We start from the raw sequence: 19,981 nt of genomic DNA, 5'->3' as shown, positions 1-19,981 counted from the left end.
ACTATCCTATGTAATAAAAGAGAAACATGGTAATTGGCGTATGACCGCTACCCTTCCCATTGGCTAATCAGGGTGATATGCAAATTAACTGTCAGCCAAGATGGCGGCCGGCAGCCAGGCAGCTTGAAACTAACATGAGGCTTGCTTGCTTCAGTGACGGAGGAAACCAACGTTCCCCGCCTGCCGCTGCTGGCCTCTGAGCCTGCAGTTTGAAACATTGTAACAAATATAGAAGCTAAACAAAACCCCAGAAACCTGCTTTCAGCTAGCCTGGGATCTCAGAACTGGAGTTATACAGAGTTTTGTTTGTAGAACCTAAAAAAAACAGATACCTGCTTTCAGCAGCGGAGGCCTAAGAGCTGGAGCCTCAGAGCTAAAGCTGGCTCAGAATAAAAAAAAGAAAAAGAAAAAAAGGAGCGGTTGGGAGCTTCAGTCCCAGCCTGAAAACAGCCCTCAGCCCCTCACCCAGACTGGCCAGGCACCCCAGTGGGGACCCCCACCCTGAAGGGTGTGTGACCAGCTGCAAACAGCCATCATCCCCTCATCCAGGCTGGCCAGGCACCCCAGTGGGGACCCCCACCCTGATCTGGGACACCCTTCAGGGAAAACCAGCCAGCCCCCAACCCCCTGATCAGCCCTGCTCTGTGCCTGATGGGGGGAGCTCCCCAACCTCCTGATCGCCCTGTGGCTCTGTGTGTGACAGGGTGTGGCGCCCCAACCCCCCCACCCCACGGGCCCTGCTCTCTGTATGAGAGGGTAGAGCCATAACCTCCCCATCGGCCCTGCCCTGAGTGTGAGAGTGGCGGCGCCCCAACCCCCTGATTGGCCCTGCTCTGTGCGTGATAGAGGGTGGCACCCCAACCCCCTGATGGGCCCTGCTCTGTGCGTGACAGGGGTTGGCGCCCCAACCCCCCTGATGGGCCCTGCTCTGTGCGTGACAGGGGGTGGCGCCGCAACCTCCCTATCAACCCTGCCTTGAGTGTGACAGGGGGCGGTGCCCCAACCCCCCCCCCCCAATCGGCCCTACCCTGAGCATGACTGAGGGTGGCATCGCAACCTCCCGATCCTCCCTGCTCTGTGCATGACAGGGGGTGGTGCCCCAACTCCCCAATCGGCCCTGCTCTGAGCCCGACCAGGGGCTGCACCTAGGGATTGGGCCTGCCCTCTGCCACCCGGGAGCAGGCCTAAGCCAGCAGGGCGTTATCCCCCCAGGGGTCCCAGACTGCGAGAGGGCACAGGCCGGGCTGAGGGACCCCCCCTCCCCCCGAGTGCACAAATTTTTGTGCACCGGGCCTCTAGTCTTATCTAATAAAGACAGAATATGCAAATTGACCCCCATGCCCTCACACCACAAGATGGCTGCCCCCATATCATCACAAGATGCCCGCCACCACATTGTCACAAGATGGCTGGTACAGGAGGGCAGTTGGGATCAACCAGGCCTGCAGGGGAGGGCAGTTTGGGGGGACCAGGCCTGCAGGGGAGCAGTTAGGTATCAATCAGGCTGGCAGGAGAGCAGTTAGTCAGCATTCAGGCCAGCAGGGGAGTGGTTAGGGGGTGATCAGGCTGGCAGGCAGAAGTGGTTAGGGGCAATGAGGCAAGCAGGCAGCCAGGCAAGCATTTAGGAGCCAGCAGTCCTGGATTGTGAGAGAGATGTCCGACTGCCAGTTTAGGCCCAATCTCGCAGGATATCCTCCAAAGGGTCCCAGATTGGAGAGGGTGCAGGCCAGGCTGAGGGACACCCCCCGTCCATGCACAAATTTTGTGCACCAGGCTTCTAGTTGTAAATAAAGCTGCAATGAAAATAGGGGAGCATATATTCTTTCAAATTGGTGTTTTAGGTTTTTTTGGATATATACCTAGAAGTTGAATTGCTGGGTCATAATGCAGTTCCATTTCAAATTTTTTGAGGACCCTCCATACTGTTTTCCACAGTGGCTGCACCAATCTACATTCCCACTAACAGTACACAAGGGTTTCTTTCCCTTTACTCCACATCCTCGCTAGTACTTGTTGTTTGATGATTTATTGATGGTAGCCATTCTGACAGGTGTGAGGAGATATCTCATTGTGGTTTTAATTTGCATTTCTCTGAAGATTAGTGATGTTGAACATCTTTAAAATGTCTGTTGGCTCTTTGTATATCCTCTTTAGAGAAGTGCTTGTTCAGGTTCTTTGACCATTTTTTAATTGGGTTAGGTTTTCTTTGGTGTTGAGTCGTATGAGTTCTTTATAAATTTTGGATATTAACCCTCTATCAGATATATGGCAAATATGTTCTTCCATTCTTCAGCTAAAAATGACATGCAAAATATCTAAGTTGCTTCAATACTCAGCAGTTCACTTTATTATTTTTTAAATTTTATTTTATTTCAGTAAAATGCTTAATATGAAATCTATATTCTTAAATTTTTTAAAATACACATGTGTATAATACATATTGACTATAGGTATGATAGTGTGCAGCATCTCTAGAGCTTATTAATCTTGTTAAACTGAAATGGGAAGTTACTAATTATCAGGCATAAGTGAGTTCAGCAGCTCACTTTAAACCAAGACAATGTTTCCTTGACAACAATGTTTTGTTTTAAGGCAATAAAAACTTCAGTTTTTTTGGTTTCAGGTGCCATTGCCTCAAGTGGAGCAAGACCCAGAAAGCAGCCTTGTGGATATTAGATAAGAGCTTCTAGAACTCAAGTACTAGTTTGGAGTTAAGAAAATGACTTCAGGCTCCAAATGAATCAGAGTATGTGAAGAATACCTAAGCAGAGCCTGGTTGTTTTGACAGAGCAAACAAGAATTTTTGTAGGCAAAATAGTGTCTAGGTGCTCAACTGTGGTACACTGTAACTCAGGTTTAAGACAATAAAACTACTTCTAGGCCATGACCCCTGAGGGACTGAGTTAACTCAGATACTTCTTGACTAGGTCTAATTTGATTCATAACTCAGACAAGTTTAATCATATAGTGTGCAATCCTTTTTAATTATCATCAGATGCTATTAAAATAAAATCACATTGCTTTCTTAATTTATATTTAATGAGACATTATTTATACTTAATGTGTAAATATAAGAAGTTTGGATTATTTATATTTAATGGAACATTATTCTACCAGTATATCTAAAGGTGGGGATAAGTCACCTATAGTTATATATATATATATATATATATATATATATATATATATATATATTTGAGATTGGGGGACTTTTAGTTCCTACCATTGTCGTAGAAATTGAAGGCTTTTAGGTCACTGATACTTTAAGGAAAAGGTGTGCTATTTATGGCTTGAAAAGTAGCTCCTCCCAATATCCTTTGCAAAATAAAAATAATCTTATAAAAAAGTTAATCAACGTGCATAGAGATTAAATAGATATCTAAGAGGAAAGTGCTATAACTCTTATTCCTTGTTGAGATTCAATATTATATGAACTCTCTTGTTGATTGGATTGATATTTACTAAGATTCATTGGAAAGAAAGGATATTAAAACTTCTAAATGAAATCTCACTATGAGTTGAGAAGTTGTCTAGGCTGATGACCAGGTTGACACAAGAATTATGGATCAGATGGGCCATAGGAAGAATCTCTGGGCCAATGTTTCTGGACTAATAGCTGAACATGTAAGTATGAATCAAAAGAACTGAGATTTTATACCTAAACCTGCTACAGAAATCTGGGTTCTTGTGGCAACAATGAAAGTGAAAACCTTGGTAGACTTAAAATGTCTTTTCTTATTTCTCTCTCTCTGATGTTTGGAAGCAAAAATGATCCTTGGGTTATTGAGTATTAAAATGGGAGTAAGGGGAAATGGGCAGGGATCAAGGGAGAAACTATGTAATTTCTGTTAACATGTTATGATAGAAACTTAGAAGAAAGGAGATTTGATTGATTTGTACTCAAAGTTGATGAAAATACATCACATTGATTATGCATGAATTTTTTTTGTTGGTTATATTTTAATGATTTGATTCTGTGCCTCTCCCACTAGCTTGTGAGTATTTTGAGAAGTCTTGTGTTTTATTCACCTCTGTCAGTTCTTAAATAGTGCTTGGCATGTAATAACTGTTTCTGCTCAGCAAATGTTTGGTCAATAAACAGGTTAATTAATTCAGTACAACATTCAGAAAAAAGGGATCCATTTTATTGGATTTTCCAAGCCACTGTATATTTTTTCTTATTTAGGATGACCATTGAATTTCAAAACGAAAAAGAAAATTAATAGGAAAAGGGAAGATAATTAGTTCATCTAACCAACACGTATTTAGGTGTGCAAAGTGATTTAGGAGATACAAAATAAACAAAATGTGCTCCCTGATTCTAGCAATATGAGAAAATCTAGTTTTACCAAATATCAAATTTTACTGGTTAAATATTCTATTTTAATTCAAATAATTTGGACAAATAATACTTACTTTGAATTATATCTGGAGATTTTTTTTTGTCCAAATGCTTTATATGGCATACAGACTTTTAAGTGAATGGAAAACTTATTTCTGTACTTAATATTTCTTTTTACTAAATGTTCATTGTGGATAGAGTCTATTTTGGTTACTGTATTTACCATTTGACATAAAATGACTTACCCTTTAAAAGTAAATGAACATGTTGTTCAAGTATACCTTGTGATAATCATACACTCTGTACTTTTGTGACTCATACATATTTTTAGAGTTAAAATATTCCTGGAATACTCTAATGGTACATCTCCCCACATTTAGTATTTTTTTCTGTTTAATTTATCTCTCAATTTTAGTGTACATCAAAAAGAACATTTTAAAATTAAACAAAAATAACATTTTCCCCAAAGAAGTAAAAGCCTACATCATTAAAGCATACTTCAGTTTCTTTTCATTACATATAAATGGATGAACCAACTTTGGTTATGAAGAATAATTACCTAAAAAAATAAACCTATATATGTGAATAATATTACCTCCAAAATATGAGCAAACAGTGTGAGATGTCACAAGAATGTTTAGATAAACTATATTTTATCATGCCAACTGGACTAAAATTTTAAACACTAGAGTTGAGACAACTCATTTTATAAAAAATATTTTTTCAATTATAAAAAAATGTTTTCCATAGTATGACATATGAGAGAAATGCAATGAAGCTCTTTGATTTCTTCAGAATAACGCAGTTTCAACTGGTTTGTCTATCAAAGTGAGAGATGTATAAAATATTGGGTTGTGAAGAGTTTGGTTAAGTTAGACATAGTATTTACTACTCCCCTTATATTGCCTCAAGTGAGTCTCACCAGACTACAGAATTGATTTAATGTAGAGCAAAAAATCTCTGGCGAAGGAGAAGGGAAATAGTAGAAGTAGAATGTGTTAGATCAGTGAAATCAGGAATGTACATAGGTAAAATATTGGAAAACAGCAGACAAGAAAAGAAAGAAGAAAGCAGAGTATTTGCACTCTTACAACCAGAGGAGTGAGGTAAGTCATGAACATAGTTGAGTTTGACCAAATTAAGCCGAAGTTATAACTGAGACTGAATTTCACTGACCCCATTCCTAGTTGCCCTGGCTATTCCCCGCCACCCTTACAATGAAAATAGTTTATTCAAATGAAGTAAATAATAATCAGAAAGTTGATCAGTAATCAGAGTAAATTATGATCCAATCAGCTTCACCATCAGGGAGAGACTGGGCAGGAATTTCCTAGGGGTCTAGTTCCAAGAATAGATAAAGTATAAAAGATCATATAGACTACAGAGACATATTTAAATTATACGTAAAAGGAATTGTACTGAACCTGCATAAAAGAGCTTATTTTTATATACCACAGACTGTTATATAACTGACTTTATCTTAGTTAGTGACAGTAAAATAAATATTTCATGAGTTCATGTCAATATATCTCTTCCACACATGGCCATTGCCAGGGGAACTCTAGCACTGACAGAAGGTAAATCAGTTTGGGTTGCTAGCAATTGTGGCAGCTTGCTTCTTTGATTGGTCTCTATGGTGTTTGATGCTACAAAAGGGGATGAATCCCATCCTAAGGGGATGGAATAGGGAGGCAGGAGATTTAAGAGTATTTTAAACATTTTTAATGCCAATGACTTCAATATGTATTTGGTACTTTTTGTTACTAAGATTAATAGTATTGCTTATGGCATTATCTTTACAATTACTTTTATTTTTAAGATATGTATCTCACAGAACAGCTCAGTAAAGGAATGCTTTTGTAGGGGAGACTGCTTTTTGCAGTTTTACAGCTGCACTGACAGGCACAAAAAGTTTAGTGACAAGGTCAGGCAGTGAGTCACAGAGCATCAAGGGTCCTCGGTACCATCAGATGTTGTCAGTGTACTCGCTTCCCTTGTAAATCACAGTGCTCTGTACTAGAAAAGACTTGGCAATATTTACTTACAGATACATTTTGAAATTATCTTTTTCTTAGGCAATAAAGTCACATGGATGTTTTTGTAGTACTTTATCAGTATTTCTTAACCTCTGAGCTATTTAAAAGCCAGTCATGCATTATTCTCATTTTTTTTTTCAGGCACTTTTGTGTATGTGGCAAAATTCAGTCTGGGAATTTAGAAATGTGCCATACACTCAGATACATGCAAAGAATTATTTTTCATATTATCTGTATATATAAAAGGCTAAGTGTCCATCTGTCCAACTGGTAGCTATGACATGCTCTGACCACCAGGGGGGCAGATACTCAATGCAGGAGCTGCCATGACATGCACTGGCCATTGAAAAATAAATGGCACCATGGACCTGGCGCTGACAACCCAACATTCGGCTTCCCCCAAGTAGGACACAGGCCTCGCCACCACCCCGGAGTGACACCCCACCAAATTGCAGCCAACGCTGCCAAGACCCCATGGCACAAAATGTGTCCCACAGCCCAGCCCAGCTTGGAAATGGTCACTGTGGGCACCCTGTAATGATGTCACATGAGTAACATCCATCTTCCTCTCCCTAGAGACTAGCCTCCTTGGAGTTTCTTCATCCCAGGAACATGGCTAGCTTTATAGCCAGGTGGAAATATTTTACAGTTTAACCAAATGTCTGTGAAGCATTTTCCCATGCCTCATCTCATTTGAACCTCACAGAAATCCTGGAGTAGGTAGATAGGAAACTTGGTGGAATCCTATTTTCTTTTCATTAGCCAGAAAATGAAGATTTAGAAAGCTTAGAAACTTGACCTGACTGAAAAGAAGAAATGGTGGAACATGAAAATGACTTCAGGTTTTCTTACTGTGCAGAATATAGTCAAACACTGCTACAGTTAATATTTTACCCTTTGTTCTCCCTGTGAGATCTACAATAATAATCTGCTTTATGTTGATATTTACTGCTGTGTTGCTGACAATTACCTGAAAGAGAATTTGGGGTGCCTCACTGGGCTGGAAAAAAAATTAGCTAAATCAGAAAGCATGTCTAATTAAGCAACTTTATTCTCTATATATAAAAGGCTAAGTTGACTCGGGCAAGCATGATACATATAAAACTCTCACTGGCACCAATCGCATGTGTGTTTCAATCTGTCATTGTTGATCGTGAATTTGACTGACACTTCTATTATAGAGAAAGGGCAAATAGCAATATTAAAATATTTCTTCTAAGTAATTTCCTTTCAATGTGCACGAATCCGTGCACCAATATGCTAGTTTATAATAATCATCTAGTAAATACGTTGTTAAATACAAGAGTACTTCTTTAAGCAAAACATGTTTCAGACTAAATTTATTTATTTAGTATTGATTAAGCTCCATCTCAGATAGTCTAGCAAGGATAAATTAAAAACAACTAAAATATGGCCTCTGGTCTCAGGAAGTTTACTGTCTATAAAACTGACATACAAGAAAACACACAATAGAGTTTAAGGTACTACTAGAATGTGGATAGGTGTGGCCCCTGCCTTAGCTTTTCACATTCTAAAGCTAAGGAGTCTTGAGAAGATTCCACAGGGATTAATGCATTTGTGAATGGTCAGGCTAATGTGTAGCAGCCATTAGTAGAACTTGTATATGACACCCAATGTAAGTAACCATGCTGCAGAAGAAAGTATGTTATATAGAGTTCATGGTGGTCAACAAACCCCTTCAGTGTTCTGAGATTTAAAAAAATATATAGATGAAAGAAAAATGTTTGAATATCTTCCAAAGTTCCCTCTAGCAGTGTAGACTAAGTGAGAATTCTTAGTGACCTGAAATATCTAGATGATTAGGCTTAATAGTTGAGATTATACATGGCCAATAGTATATGGAATTGGTTGAAAGTGAAAAACTATATTTATTGGAATGGTTCACATTTTGAAACTTTACATTATAATACCAAGCCAATAACCTCTTTTATTCAGGATCCATCCAGTTTTACTGGTCCCCATATAAATCTAAGTGCATAAATGTAAGATAATTTTAAATTGATATCCCCTGAAAAACTAAGCTAAATTTGAGTTCTGAAGTCTTTTTCTACAAAATAGAAGTGTAGTGTGATTATAAGAATTCTCACTAATAAAATCAGTACACTTTCTACTGAAGATATTGATTATTTTTTTCAAGATAGTCCTTGAGAATCTTTTTGAAGTTCCTTCCAGGCCAACAGTATCAACAGCAATGGGCCACAATGAGTTTCAATTTAATATATTCCTTTGCTTAACTCCCATGGTACTTTACACTTGAATGGATATGACATATCTTCTGGCAATATTTATATGAATATAAGATATTAAATAATATGTAACATTTCAAACTTCTTTTACTGAACTGTTTCCATGGGAACCAAAGACATACTGAAAATTAAAACATGAAATTTTTCTGTATTGGCTAGGTATGAGACATCTTCCTAGATATTCTGCTGCACAAGAGCTAAAATCACTAACTCCATCAATTAGACATTAATTGCCTAACTGAATTTCTTAAAGGTCAGGGAGGAAACACAAAATGTATTTTAGGCAATTTGACTTTAAACACATCACCTTTATAAAAGGCCAAATCAAAAATTCTAAATTACCATCAATATAAAATGGTTACAGGTATTTTAACTTTAATTATAACATAGAGATCAAGAATAAAGGAGACTCATTCTAATGTAACCTATACAGTGGACTGTAAGATATTTTTTTTGATTATTTAGAATTATCCATAAAGAGGAATATATTATTTTAATAGATTTCCCTAGCAAGATATTAAATAGATGGCATTTAAATTGTGGAGAAATACATTTTAATGGGATTTTGTGAGGGATTAGAGAAAAGAATTATGTGTGTTGAATTTCCCATGTTTTAACTAGAATTGTAGGTTCCCAGAAGGCAAAGGATTTTATATTCATCTAATATGTTTGGCAATATATTAGAATCTTAGTAAAATTTTATTCATGGAAACAAGTGTATAGTATCAAGAAGAAAACAGGAAAGTGAATAAATGTAAGCCAATTTTAAATTGATAAAAACTAAGCTAAATTTGAGTTCTGAAGTTTTTCCCTTGAATTCTATTGTAAGTAGCAGGAAGCAGGCTGCAACTTCTATACTTTGCTTGAAAATCTTGGCTAAATATTCTAGTTCACTGCTTACAAGTTCTGTTTTCGTGTAACTGTAGGGCACAATTCAGCAAAGCTTTCTGCTGATATAACAAGGGTACTCTTTCTTCCAGTTTCTGATAACATGTTCATCATTTCCTTCTGACCCCTCAGCAGCAGTGCCTTTATAAACATCTATATTTCTATCAGCAATCTGTTTATTATAACAGGTATTCTCTAAGGCAATATGCACTTTCCCTACTATGTTCCTCATTTCCCTGTGTTCTCACCAGCAACAACTTTAATGCCCATATTTCTAACAGTCTGTTCAAATCAAGCTAGGAGTTTCTTATCATGCCCCTCGAAATTCTTCCAGACTCTGACAGTGACTCAGTTCTGAACTCACTTTAACATTTTAGATATTTGTGACAGAATCCCACAGTTACTACCAAAATCCATATTAGTTGCTATTGTTGCTATAACAAATTACCATAAACTTAGAGGCTTAAAGCAACCTATTTATTTTCTTATAGTTCTACAGGTTAGAAGTCTAAAGTGAAGTTGTCATCATGGCTGTTAATTTTTTGGAGGCTTCAGGGCAGAATTCTTTTCTTTGACTCAGCTCCTAGAAGGGTTCTCACATTCCTCAGTTCATGGACCCTTCATTATATCATTCTAACCTCTTGCTTCTATCCTCGCATCTCATATATATATATGTTATTGATTTTTTACAGAGAGGAAGGGAGAGAGATAGAGAGTCAGAAACATTGATGAGAGAGAAACATCGACCAGCTGCCTCCTGCACATCCCCCACCAGGGATGTGCCCGCAACCCAGGCACATGCCCTTGACCGGAATTGAACCTGGGACCCTCCAGTCCGCAGGCTGACGCTCCATCCACCGAGCCAAACCTGCCTCGGCTATCCTCGCATCTCTTAATAAAACTCTTATCCTCCTGCCTCCATTTTATAAGGACCACTGTGATTATTTTGGACCCACCTACATAATCCAGGGTAATATCCCAATCTCAAGGTCCTTATTTAAACACATCTGTAAAAATGCTTTCTAACATAGAAGATGACACACATACACATGTTTCCAAGGGTTGGATGTGAATATCTTCTGGGTATTATTATTCTGCCCATCAGAGACTACAATGTATAAACCCATAACAAAACAAACAAACAAACAAAAAAAAAACAGGAAAGAAGACAACAATGAGAGACTTAAATTGTTTTCAGAGATAGAAGCATGATAGTTCACTTACAAAGACAAAGTAGAATGTAAGTGCCAATTGAGTAAGACACTGACAAAAACAAAACAATTCACCCTGAAGGATCCCTGAGGGCCTCAATGTTTAGGCAATGCAGAAGGTGGAAGTAAGCTGTGTAGATAATATCAGAAGTTTGTTCTTCTCCTAATTTCTGAGATAAATTAAATCTGAGAGTCTCCCAACTTGGGGATGCCACAAGAAAAATTGAATGAGACAAATATCTAAAGGGGAATTAAGTAAAACTTAAATTATTAAACTTGTGATCTCATCCTCTACCTTGCGCCCAGAAACAAGCTGCCAGGCATAAACATCCTTAATGAGGTAATTGAAGAAGTTTTCTCTGAAGACACTGAAAGGCCAGTAAGAGGACTTTCAGATACTAAGTATTTTTAGCCTTGTATTCCATACCAACTCAACTATCAGTCAAGTGGAAGATAGAATATGGGAGGACTCAAAAATTTGCCTACTATGTCTCTAATTGGGAAAGGTACTGGAGAATGTATTTCAGAAAAGAAAAGAATATGTTATGACAAGAAGACATAGGACTCATAATATAGGAGATCAAGCTTTGGGGATGATAAAAGGAAGTTGCAGAATAACAGCTTATGAAGCATGCATAGGAACAAACAATCCAGGTGAGAAAAGGGGAAGCGGAAATATCTGGGAGGAAGATTACTAAATTTTAAAAAATAAAAAAATAATATAGATTATATGATGTTTTGGAACATTTGGAGAAATTATTAATAGATATTTTATAGATATTTTGGAGTATTTGGAGAAAAATGGAACAACAGGTACTTAAAAGCCAATCAAATAATGGAGAATAAGGAAAAGGAAGGGGAGGAGATTATTAACTCCAGGACAAATGTGTTTTAAAAGAAAGTCAATGTAGCCATAGTTCAAAATATGGTCAAGCTATGAATAATATTTACAACATCATTGATGAAAATGTTGAATACTGATTTAACAGTAACAAAAAACTATGATAAAATGACATAGGGAAATTGGCTTGGGAAAGTGGGGTGGACTGTAGTATAAAATGATAAATCTTTAACTATCATAGTGCTTTTTCAATAGTCAGTAAATAATGTCTGAAACTTATGAATCCAAAAAGAGCAATGTATGTATATTATTTATAAATATGGCAGTTAATACCAGTAGAAACAGCTATAATAATTGAATTGATTGTTTTTCATGAACAGAATTAAGGGACAGGGAGGGTGGGACAGATAAAGAAAGATTCTTATTATAAGCCATTTTGCATTTTATTTTTTAAAGCTATGTGCATGCTGCCTGGCCAGTGTGGCTCAGCAGTTGAGCATTGACCCAGGAACCAAGAGGTTGCCGGTTTGATTCCAGGTCAGGTCACATGCCTGGGTTGTGGACTCAATCCCCAATAGGGGGTGTGCAGGAGGCAGCTGATTGATGATTCTTATCATTGATGTTTCTCTCTCTCTCTCTCTCCCTCTCCTTTCCTCTCTCTGAAATCAATAAAAACATACTTAAAAAACGATGTGCATGTATAACTGGTAAAATATAAATCACATTTTAATTGAAACAATACAAATATACAAATAATGTGAAATCCCCTCCATACTCTCTCCAATTTCAATTGGCTAGGAAAATTCAGTATATCGCTAAAGTTCTAGCATAATATGTGACTCATATTACCAGTTGAATGATCTATGGGTATTATGCTATAAATACACAGTCTGCTATTATTTAGAAAACTTGTATGGAATTTATTCCTTGCTAGGCTCTGTTTGGGGTGCTTCAACATATATTAAGTCATTTCATTTTCATAACAACCTTTAAGGTAGTTACATATAGCATACAATTTAATTAGTACATAAACACATTTGGGTAGTATTATTCTCATTTTAAAGATTAGAAAACACAGGCTGTGAAAACACTTAGGGAATGAAACCCAAGTTTTCTTGGTTATAATGTCTTTGCTGAGCATTAAATAATATGATATGCATGAGGCAATCAGCAAGAATTCTGGATCATAAATGGTGCTCAAAGAATAATGTATATAAATATTAATCTACAAAAAGAATTTCAAGATAGTTTTATAAAATCCTACTCCTTGTGTACAGTAAAGGGCTATATATTTGTTTAAGGTGAATAAACAAATTTATGTTTTCCATAGTAAATTTGTTTTGGTATTTAATATAAAATTCTCCCTTGTTTTATATGTACTTATCTACATTTGTCAGATGCAATTTTTACATAAATTCTATATGCCTTAAACATATCTTTACCTAGCTTACTGTATGCTCATTTAAAATAATGAGATAAACATATATATATATTAACTTAGAAAATAAAAAAGCAAAATTAAATGCCAAAAATATGTATATGATAGTTCCTTGTTACCCGTGGTTTTGCTTACCAAGGTTTCAGTTACCTGCGGTCAACCACAGTCTGAAAATATGAAATTGAAAATTCCAGAAATAGTCAATTCATAATTTTTAAATTGTGCACTGTTCTGAGTAGTGTAATGAAATCTCAAGCTGTCCCACTCCATCCTGCCTTGGACATGAATCACGTCTTTGTATAGCATATCCATGATATAAAGCTCCCTGCCCAATAGTCACTTAGTAACTGTCTAGGTATCAGATTGTCACAAAATGGCAGTGCTATTTTCAAGTAACTGTTATAATAGCCTAAGGCTATGTCAGAATGCCTAGATAATTCATCTCACTTCATGTCATTACATAGGCATTGTATCATCTCACATCATCACAAGAAGGGTGAGTACAGTACAGTAAGATATTTTGAGATATCATATTTTGAGAGAGAGAGACATAACTTTTATTAAGGTATACAGTTATAATTGTTCTATTTTATTTCTTGTTATTTTAATCTCTTACTGTGCCTAATTTATAAATTAAATGATCACAGGTATGTATGTATAGGAAAAACCATAGTATATATATATATATATATATATATATATATATATATATATATATATATATGGTTCTGTACTATCCACAATTTTGTTGTTACTCTTTAGAGCAGTGGTTCTCAACCTTCCTAATGCCATGACCCTTTAATACAGTTCCTCATGTTGTGGAGACCCCCAACCATAAAATTATTTTCGTTGCTACTTCATAACTGTAATTTTGCTACTGTTATGAATCATCATGTAAATATCTGATATGCAGGATGTATTTTCATTGTTACAAATTGAACATAATTAAAGCATAGTGATTAATCACAAAAACAATATGTAATTATATATGTGTTTTCCGATGGTCTTAGGCAACCCCTGTGAAAGGGTCGTTCGCCTCCCAAAGGGGTCGCGACCCACAGGTTGAGAACCACTGTTTTAGAGCTTTTGTATTACCAACCTTATAAAGCACAGTGCTAGGTAGCCAGACCATATTCAATATGACACTTAATAAGTATTTACTTATTGAAACAATTGTAAGTTCTGCTTGCAAGACATCAAATCAGGAAAAAAATTGAAAGTGACTATTGTTCTCTGATCACTTTCACAATTTATTTAATAAATATATCTGTACTCACTTGCCAAAATTAGTAGTTACTCAATAATATGGCCTATTAATGACTAGTGTACAATCCAGAGAGTACATAATTAGTAATGCTTAAACAATATCAAAAGTCTAAATCAGAACAAAACTTATGGGAATAGTTATAACAGTGATTTAATTTTTCCCCTTCATTTTTTTTTGTTATTCTTTTTCCAGCTTTATTGAGAAATAATTGACATAAGTCACTGTATAAACTTAAGGTATACATAATGATGGTTTGATTTACATATATTGTGAAAGAATTACCACAATAGGTTTAGCTCACATTCATCTTTTTACATAGATACAATAAAAAGAAAAGAATAAAGAAAAAATTATCCTTATAATAAGAACTCTTAGGATTTATTTTTGTTTTGAGAGACCCTGTGCAAAGTTGAGAGCACATTAAGTATTAAAAGTTTATGGCACAGCAAGACCTTTGTAAAGGCCATAGTTTAAAAAAATGTAGTTCTTTATTATCGCAACAAAACAGACCCATAAATTTATATGAAAGATTTTTAAGTGGCAATTTATAATAAGTAAAAGATAATAAACAACTATTTCAAAGAGAGATTTTAAAAAGCAGTTGATGTTAAACCAAGATTATAAATAGAAGTGGGTCAAACATCTTGTGAGAATCCTCCTAGGCCAGTGATGGCGAACCTTTTGAGCTCAGCGTGTCAGCATTTTGAAAAACCCTCACTTAACTCTGGTGCCATGTCACACATAGAAATTTTTTGATATTTGCAACCATAGTAAAACAAAGACTTATATTTTTGATATTTATTTTATATATTTAAATGCCATTTAACAAAGAAAAATCAACCAAAAAAATGAGTTCGTGTGTTACCTCTGACAAGCGTGTCATAGGTTCGCCATCACTGTAAGCCTTAGTGGCCTCTCCTCCTTAACAATTGACTGGACGTATCCCCTTCCTTTTGTGCAAGATGTGGAGAAAAAGATCTTAGGGAGAATAATAAAAATGCTTCAATAAAAAGGAATTGAGAAATGAGTTGGAAAGTTTCATTCATTTTTATTAGCTATAGACACATTCTGAATGTCTATTGACTGTATGCATTGAGTATATTATGAATTTTGAAAATTTAGACACATTTAAAAATCAAGTTGTCTGAATTAAAAATTTAGAGGAGCTATATTTCCTCTCACTTATTTATTCATATAATCAACAAACATTTATTGAAAGGAGATAGATGTACTACTTTTTGTAATACTTTAAGCAATAAAACAAAATTTAAGAAAAGAATTAAACAACCAGTCGGAGGAAGATAAATATCACATGATCTCACTCATTTGTGGAATATTGCGAGCAATATAAACTGATGAACAGAAATAGATCCAGAGACACAGAAGCCTTGAACAGACGGTCAAATATCAGAGGGAAGGTAGGGGAGGATGAAAGGGTGTGGTAAGAGATCAACCAAAGGACTTGTATGCATGCATATGAGCCTAACCAATGGATACAGACAGTAGGGGGGTGATGGCATGTGCTGAGGGGGGGGGGTTGGTGGTGGGAGTGGCCAGGCAGAGGTCAATGGGGGGGAAAGGAGACATATGTAATACTTTAAACAATAAAGAATTTAAATTAAAAAGAAAGATGTACTATGTGCCAAGCATTATGGTAGATGACGGAAACACAAAAATAAGACAATCCTTGCCTTCAATGATTTTAGAATCAAATAATTCATTTACTGTCTACATACATGATGTCAAGAAAGAAATAAGTACTAGGAAATATGGAACATGTAGAAAAACATCTAGTTCTGCTTTTGTATAGAGGAAGTGGAGTTATAGAAAACTTCTAGAGATTAATGCTGCTCCTATTGATATTTCCAAGATTCCTAAATTTGTCATTCTGATGTGATATACTTTTCCTTTTTTTTTATTTTAGAACAGCTTTAGATTTACAGAAAAATTGCAAAGATAGTACAGATTTCCCATACACCCCACACCCAGTAGCCCCTGCTATTAACATCTTATATTAGTATATAAGTATATTAGTATAACTAAATTTCTTTTCACTAGCAAAGTACAGTTGTTCAAAAGCCCCAAGGACATAAGCAGTGACAATATTATTTTCTTGGGTCAGAGATGAAAGCTTATTAAAATAAAATTCATCATACTATAGTTGGGGGACTTACACTTTTAGCAACCAAATCACTCTTTCCTAGCAATTCTGGAAAAAGCTACAATCTAACCAATATCACTATTTATTTATTTTTAAAAATATTTTTTATTGATTTCAGAGAGAGAGAGAGATAGGAACATAAATAATCACAGGGAATCATTGATCAGCTGCCTCCTGCACATCCCACACTGGGGACTGAGCCCACAACCCAGGCTTGTACCTCAACCAGGAATCAAACCATGACTTCCTGGTTCATAGGTCCATCAGGGGTGGGGCCAGCTGGGGGGAGGGGCCTTGAGAGGTTGGCTGTGGGTCCCAACGCCCTATTGGCCAGTTCACTGGCCACTGTGGGCGTCATAGCAACCAGTCATTATGGTCATTATGGAGTTCTGGTCGCTGGCTTTTTATATACACTGAGTGGCCAGATTATTATGACCACCTGACGTTAGTAGGCAAATTAGGTATAATTTCGCGCTGAAGTAGCTAGAGGGCCAGACCATTATAAATAGGGAAGCAGACTGTTTACCACAACAGAAGTGATTTTTTTCTGAAGGCTGTTAAATCATTGTATACCCATATCTTCAGAAAAAAAAATCACTTTTACTGTTGTGGTAAACAACCTGCTTCCCTATTTATAATGGTCTGGCCCTCTAGCAACTTCAGCATGAAATTATAGCTAATTTGCCTACAAATGTCAGGTGGTCATAATAATCTGGCCACTCAGTGTATATAGATATGCATAGCCCATGGTCAGAGGCAATAGGGTAGTGAAGACCTGGGGGAGGGGATAGGTAGGGGATGAGAGAAGGGGGGAAAGAAGGGGAAAATAGGAGAATAAAAAGTATATTAAAAAAAAGAATAACTGAAATAAGTTTCTCTTCCTGGCTGGCAAGATGGAGGCTCTAAAATAAATATATGTTAATTGAAGTAAATAAAGAATGTGTTATAACTCTTAAAACTGGGCTTTTGTACTGAAATTTATATTTGCCCCTGAGGAGAACCTCTCCTTGGATTTCAAAGAATGCATGCCCATCTTCCTCAGAGCCTACCTCAGGACATACTGCTCACAGAATTGAAGAAAGTTCATTTAGAGACCACATATATGATTATTTTTTATTGATTAAGATATTACATATGTGTCCTTATCCCCACGTTACCCCCTATCCCCCCCCCCCCCCGCTCATGCCCTCACCACCCCCTCCCTGTTGTCCGTGTCCATTGGTTAGGCCTATATGCTAGCATATAAGTCCTTTGGTTGATCTTTCCCCCTTCCCCCACCCTCCCCTACCTTCCCTCCAAGGCCCGACAGTCCAATCAATGCCTCTCCGTCTCTGGATCAGTCCTTGTTCATCAGTTTATGTTGTTCATTATATTCCACAAATGAGTGAGATCATGTGGTATTTATCCGCTCTCCAGTTCCATCCATGCTGTGGCAAATGGTAAGAGTTCCTTTTTCTTCTTCCTCTTCTTAAAGAATACCTTTCAGCATTTCATATAATGCTGATTTGGTGGTAATGAACTCCTTTAGCTTTTTCTTATCTGTGAAGCTCTTTATCTGACCTTCTATTCTGAATGATAGCTTTGCTGGATAAAGTAATCTTGGTTGTAGGTTCTTGCTATTCATCACTTTGAATATTTCTTGCCACTCTCTTCTGGCCTGCATGGTTTCTGTTGAGAAATCAGCTGACAGTCGTATGGGTACTCCCTTGTAGGTAACTGACTTTCTTTCTCTTGCTGCTTTTAAGATTCTCTCTTTGTCTTTTGCTCTTGGCATTTTAATTATGATGTGTCTTGGTGTGGTCCTCTTTGGGTTCCTTTTGTTTGGGGTTCTCTGCGCTTCCTGGACTTGTAAGTCTATTTCTTTCACCAGGTAGGGGAAGTTTTCTGTCATTATTTCTTCAAATAGGTTTTCAATATCCTGCCCTCTCTCTTCTTCTGGTACCCCTATAATTCTGATGTTGGTATGCTTGAAGTTGTCCCAGAGGCTCCTTACACTATCTTCATATTTTTGGAATCTTTTTTCTTTTTTCTTTTTTGGTTGGGTATTTTTTGTTCCTTTGTATTTCAAATCTTTGACTTGATTCTTGGGATCCTCTTGTCTGCTGTTGGATCTCTGTATATTATTCTTTATTTCAGTCAGTGTATGCTTAATTTCTAGTTGGTCCTTTTTCATATCCTCAAGGGTCTCACTAGATTTCTTGAGGGTCTCACTAAATTTATCGGCAGTTTCCATAAAATTCTTGAAAAACCTTATAAACGTGGTTTTGAACTCTATATCCAATCGTTTTCTTTCCTCCATTTCTGTCATTTGTGACCTGTTTCTTTGTCTCCACATTTTTTATGCTTCCCTGTGTTTGTAGAGTGGTTTTGTGTGCTAGGTGTCCTGTAGGGCACAGTGGCTCAGCCTCCCCAGTTACCTGAGGTGGACACTCTTGGTGCACCCCCTTGTGGGCTTTGTGCACAGTCTTGTTGTAGTTATGCCTTGATTGTTGTAGGATCACTGGGAGGAATTGACCTCCAGGCCAATTGGCAGTGAGAATCGGCTGTGTGTGCAGTGGGAGAACTTCTGTGCTGAAGACACCCTTCTGGGGCAAGACTTGCTTCACTGGGGCTTTGGTGCTCACTGAGTCTGCCCCCTGGGTGTGTCCCTTATGGATCTGAGGAGTTGTAATCCGGATGGTCCCCCTCTGACCACTGGGTACACTGGCTCTTGGATCTAAGGAGGTGCTAATTTAGCCTCTGCCTGAGGTTACCCAGCAGGAGCTACGAAGAGAACTGCAGATTCCCCTTCCTTTTTTGGAGTTTGGAGGTGTCCTGGTGAGGCCCAGCTGTGAAGCAATACAAGCTGCTGCGGGGCCTTGGGCCTTCTCTTGGAAGTTCTGGGTCTGTGGCCCAGCTGCAGTTTGTTAGGTAATTTTCAGGTTGCAAAGGGCCAGGGCATTCATATGCAAAAGCCTCTTCCACAGCCTGGGTGGGGCGGGGTCTCAGGGAATCAAAGGGTGGAGCAAAGAACTATGGCAGATTCTCAGCCCTTCCCTAAGGGGCCGCGCGTGTCTCAGTGTCCTGATAATTTAATTGCTGCAAGCACCTCTGAGGGAAAGCCGCCCTCGAGTTCCGAGTTCTGCCCGTTGCCAGACAGTCCAGTTTCTCCCTGTATGGGTCCTGGGTCCCCAGAGACTTCCCGGAACCGGAGTTCAGAGCAGGCGGGAGCTTGGGACTCCCTCCTGATTCAAAAAGACAGCCGCATCCTCAGGGACCAGCCCCTTTCTGTGCACTCTCCAGCCTCCGTACCTTTGCACTTTACTTCTGCAGCTCCTGACCCTCAATGTGCTTTTCTCTTTCCTTCTAGTTGTAGAATTTCCACTCCGCTAGCCTTCCTGCAAGTTCTGGATGATGTCCGTTTTGTCTTTTTATTGTGTTTTGAAGTTGTTGTAGGAGGCAGCAATTTTGGTGTTTCCCTATGCTGCCATCTTAGTTTCTCCTGCCCACATATATGATTATTAATGAGCTGGTATGCAGATATGAATGTG

The sequence above is a fragment of the Myotis myotis genome, unplaced genomic scaffold (assembly GCF_014108235.1).
Source record: "Myotis myotis isolate mMyoMyo1 unplaced genomic scaffold, mMyoMyo1.p scaffold_m19_p_4, whole genome shotgun sequence".
In the NCBI taxonomy this organism is placed as follows: domain Eukaryota; kingdom Metazoa; phylum Chordata; class Mammalia; order Chiroptera; family Vespertilionidae; genus Myotis; species Myotis myotis.
This window is presented reverse-complemented; position numbering follows the sequence as displayed.